The sequence below is a fragment of the Nymphaea colorata genome, chromosome 4, assembly GCF_008831285.2.
Source record: "Nymphaea colorata isolate Beijing-Zhang1983 chromosome 4, ASM883128v2, whole genome shotgun sequence".
NCBI classification, from domain to species: Eukaryota; Viridiplantae; Streptophyta; class Magnoliopsida; order Nymphaeales; family Nymphaeaceae; genus Nymphaea; species Nymphaea colorata.
In genome coordinates this window covers 3,746,909-3,752,422 of record NC_045141.1, presented here as the reverse complement: position 1 = coordinate 3,752,422, position 5,514 = coordinate 3,746,909, and positions in this window count along the sequence as shown.

Below are 5,514 nucleotides of genomic sequence, written 5' to 3'. Positions count from 1 at the left end.
GCTGGACGATGGAAGCCGTGGGGCTTAAATTGCAGCCGTGTGGCTGATGGAAGCTGTGGGGCTTCCATTGCAGCCGTGTGGCCGATGGAAGCCATCGGGCTTCTGTTTCAGCCGTGAGAAAGAGGAACGATGGAAGCCGTCGGGCTTCCATGCGATGGACCTCTCACCACCACGTCGGAGGCCGTCGGGCTTCCGTTGAAGGCGTCGGCCTTCCGCTGCAATTGCAGAAAGGGTAAAAAGGAGGGGCGACAGAGGAACAGCAAAGGGCGATGGTTTCTGACCATCTTGGCACACGTCGACCGGCCATTAGGCGATGGCCGAACTCCGGCCATCATGGTGACACCCGCCGGCGGCCCCATGCTGTTGGGTGGCCCGCCGGTGGCTTCCTCGTCGCCGTTGCAGCCGTGCAAACAATTTGGAAAAGGGGCAGTTTTGAAACGGGAAGGGTATGGCCGATTCCAGCCGTTTTTCAGTGGGCGACGGCCGGCCGTCCTGGCGGCACCCGCCGGCGGCCACCCACGAAGTTGGGTGGCCTGCGGATGGAAGACCACCACCCGCCTGCCGTTTGGTTGGCGAGCAGTGGAGGTGACACCCGCGACCGGTCGGGCGGTCGAGCGCGGGTCGAACCGGGTCAAGTCTTGACAGACCCAATCCGGATCCATCAGTTAAAAAAAAATTGATTTTGTCGCCCGCCTAAGACCACTTGCGGTAAGGACTTCAGATCCGGGTCGGGTCCTGTCGTACCCGATCCGTATCCATCCGGATTATTTTTTGCGGTTCGGATCCGAGTCGGGTCCAGTTGGACCCGACCAGTGTTTAACTTTGTAAAACGGTTCTCTTTTAAAACTGATTCTGAAGAGAATCGAACCGGTTCGTTCGGTTTAGGACCAATTCGACTCGTTTCAGAACAGGTTCGTGCTTTTCGGAACCGATTTAGTTCAAGTTTAATACAGTTCAGACCGGTTAAGTTGATTTTCAGACCGATTCAGTTGACTTTTAGACTAGTTTTGTTGTTTTTCAGACCGATTTAATTGATTGTCAAACCAGTTCATGCTTTTTAGAACCGATTCAGTTGATTTTTAGACCGATTTAGGGCTTTTCAGACCGTTTCATTCAGTTTCAGAACCGATTTTAACCATTTTCAACCGGTTCAATGGGTTTTAGAACCGATTCAGATTATTTTTTGACCGGTTCGTCCAATTTTTAAACCGGTTCAGCCCTACTTAGAGGCATGTGGGTGTTTTAGTTGTGGTTTAAGAACGATACAGGCCATTTTAAGGCCAATTCAGTGGTTCTTGACCCACTTAAGCATAATGGTACCGGTTTATAAAATTTTGGACTCTTTTGGGCCTATTTTATTAATTCATTTGGTTTTGGATTCAATGTAAGGCAAAATTTGTACATAAATTTTAATTCATGTATCTTGTTTTGCATGTTGTTAAAATTGTGGGTGTACTTTAGATGAATATTTGGACTATGAATTTGATCTTTGGCTATGTCTGTTGTTCGAAATGAGTAGGTTTGTACTTTATGTCGCCAAAGTGACCTCTGTTGTACGAATTTGCCTCTTTTGAACATTAGATTATAGTATACTTAATCCAAGCGGGCAATGATCAACTCAAAGGAGGATTATTTTTTGGTCAGGTTTAAGTATAGAGGGCAATGAATATGTGATAATTTTTTAGGTTTCCATGTGAATAGTGAGTCAATCTAAAGATGAGCTCGTTATTTGGTAGGGCTAATTATCTATATTCATTATTGACCAAAAATATCACTTGCAGTTAATAATTCAATCCAAAGATTAGATATTAATGTTGCACCAGTACCTTGTGATGGGATTTGGACCATTGTATTTAAGTTCATTTATATTTGTTGTTTCATCTATGTACATGTATTGATTATGAACATGTTTGATATTTTTTTTCTTTGTACAGCTGCTTCTTTGATATTTGCAAATTTGAGTACTATTCCTGAGTTAAATAATTCGAATTTTAAAAGTAAGAAAGGAAAGACTGTTAAGGAAGTTGCAGTTGACCATTCATCCATTAAGAAACAGAAGAAACATAAGGAAAGCCGACCAGACTGCTTCTTTTGCAATGGTGAAGGTCATATGCAGAAGGATTGTACCAAGTATCACGCATGGCGTGTAAGGAAATGTACACTTCTCACTTTGGTTTGTTCTGAGGTTAATTTAACTTCAGTACCTAAAAACACTTGGTGAGTAGATTCGAGTGCTACTACTCACATAAGTGTTTGTATGTAAGACTGCCTAAATTGTCGAATGCCAAATGATGCTGAAAGATTCATGTATGTGGGCGATGGCAAGAAGGCGAAGGTTGAAGCCATAGCAGATTTTCGGTTATTGTTCAAGACTAGCTGTTATTTAAATTTGACAGAAACTTATGTGGTATCATCTTTTAGACGGAATTTGATTTCTATCTCCTCGTTGGATAAATTTGGTTATTATTGTTCATTTGGAGATAGTAAATTTAAGTTGTTTCTGCACTCAAATTTGATAGTCACTGGTTCTTTATCTGGTAGCGATAACCTCTATTTGCTTGATACGATTGCTTCATATTATGAAACCTTGCATGTTACGTCTAGTGGTACTAAAAAAAAATTAGACAATGAGAATTCTGCTATGTTGTGGCATAGGCGCTTAGGACATATTTCTAAAAATAGAATAAAAAAGCTTATGTCGAATGAAATTTTTGAGTCTCTTGATTTTGCAAACTTTAGCGTTTGCATTGAAAGTATAAAGGGAAAACGAACAAACATTAATGAGTAATAAGTTTTATAATCCAACCAGTAAGTCTTTCTTTGAAACGGGAAATGCCCATTTTTTTGAGGATATTGAGTTTGGGGGAGGTGATTAGGTTAAACATATTGTCTTTGAAGAGAGCCGTGAGTCTACTTATACAGATGTTGAAAGCAATAGTCAGGTCTTTGTTCCTGCCATTGTTCCATCAATATATTCAGAAAAAGACAATGATGTCGGTCTCCCTACTGAAGAATAAACTCAACAACCTCAAGGAAATCAAGTAGAGGTGCCACTGAAGAGATCCACTAGAGAGAGGAGAAGTCAATTTCAAATGATTTTGTCTATCTCCAAGAACATGATGTTGATATGGGCTTAATGGAGGATGATCCTATTAACCTCCAACAAGCAATAAAAAGTTCTAAATCTCATAAGTGGATAGATGCTATGAATGAGGAAATAAAGTCTATGATGGATAGTGACGTATGGAACATTGTTCCCTTGCCTGAAGGTGTGAAACCTATTGGTTGTAAATTGATTTTAAAACTAAGAGGGATTCATTATGAAACATCTAAATGTATAAGGCACGTCTTGTCGCAAAGGAATTTACACTCAAAAGGGAGGCATTGATTATACAGAGACTTTCTCTCCAGTTTCGTTGAAAGACTCTTTCAGGACCATAATGACACTTGTGGCTCATTTTGACTTAGAGCTGCATTAGATGCATGTAAAGATAGCGTTTCTAAATGGAGACATTGATGAAATGATATATATGGTGCAACCAGACAACTTTGTTTCAGGAGATGCAAAGAAAATGGTCTGCAAACTTAAGAAATCCATCTATGGGCTAAAGCAAGCTTCCCATCAGTGGTATTACAAATTTCATCAAGTTATAGTTTCATTTAGTTTCGAAACTATTAAGGTTGATGAATGTGTATACCAAAAGTTAAGTGGGGGTAAATTTATCTTTCTAGTTTTATATGTCAATGATATATTGCTGGCAAGTAATGATGTGAGTATATTGCATGAAACTAAGAAATTTTGGTCACCAAAGTTTGACATGAAGGATCTTGGTGATGCATCTTTTGTATTGGGGATCCTGATATTTCGAGATCGTTCTCGGGGTATTCTTGGATTATCACAAAAGGCCTACATCGATAAGGTGCTTCAGCGATACGACATGAAAGATTGCAAACCAAGAGATACTCCAATTGCTAGAGGAGACAAGTTTAGTCTCAAACAGTACCTTAAAAGTGAAATCAAATCTAAGGAAATGGAAATGATTCCCTATTCGTCTATTGTAGGAAGCCTTATGTATGCTCAGGTTTGTACTCGTCCAGATATTGTAGTTATCGCTAGAATGTTAAGTAGATACTTAAGTTATTATGGTATGAATCATTGGAAAGCAGCCAAAAGGGTATTGAGGTACTTACAAAGAACAAAAGATTTTATGCTCACATACAAGAAGCTAGATCAGTTGGAGATCATTGGGTATTTAGATTCTGTCTTTGCTGGGTGCCAAGACATTCGTAAGTCTACTTTAGGCTATGTATTTCTATTGGTTGGAGGAGCTACATCTGGAAAAGTGTCAAACAGACATTTGTAGCTACTTCAACCATGGCAGCAAAATTCATAGCATGTTACAAGGCATCTAATCATGCTTTGTGGTTGCGAAATTTTGTCACGGGACTGCGCATTGTGAATGGCATAGAAAGACCACTAAGGTTATTATGTGACAATAATTCAGCAGTCATGTACTCTAATAACAGCAACAGTTTGTCAAAGTCGAAGCACATTGACATTAAGTTTTTTTGTTATTAAAGAGAGGACACAGAATGCTCAGGTGTCTTTGGAGCGTATTGAGACAAACTCTATGATTACGGATCCGCTTACCAAGGGTTTAACACCTAAGGTCTTTCACGAACATGTTGTTCATATGGGGGTGTTACCTTTGAATGATGTGCTGGTTTAGTGGGAGTTTGTATTTTGTTTGCTCTTAAGTATGAACACATGTTCAGTTTTCTGCAAAATAAAGTTTAAAGTTCTTTGGTTCCATTCTTTGTTTATGTTTTTGATCTCCATAAAGTTTTAAAGTTGGACCAATTGAGAATAGACATGTTCTAATCACATTACATGTAATTCTCATGCTATACATCCATATCAGCTCTATGTCATTGATTGTGTTAACATTTGTGATCATTGAAGGTCTAGCTAATTTTAATATAGCGAAAGCCGCTTTGGTTCTGTGTTGATATAATCATGGACGAGATTGGTGAAAATAACGTTTAATAAGATAGCAGTTATGATCTCCTAAGGTTTTATGTAATGTTTGAATGTATAAAGATATATTTGGCCCAAGTGAGAGATTGTAAGGATCATTTAGTAGGCCGGCATATGTGTATGAGGAATTTCAGACATTATGGTTGTCTTAATGTAAATGTCCACTTAAGTGATTGCATTTTGGGATATTACGTCATTTTATATGGTATGGGGTAATTTTGTAATGTATAGATACCTGTACGCAATTACAGACTCTTTGATAGGTTGAATCCTTAATTGCCAATAATATAAAATGGTAGTGGTCCCTGGGGTCGTGCGAATGGTTGCCTGAAATGTTGGTTTCATAGGGTTGTCTCTTCCCCATCTGAGAGCGACCGCACGTGCACCGCAAAGACCCTAGAAGATTCTACTGCAATCCGATCGTCCATTTGTTCAGATGGATTCAGGCACGCTTGCGCTACAGTTAAGATTTTGTT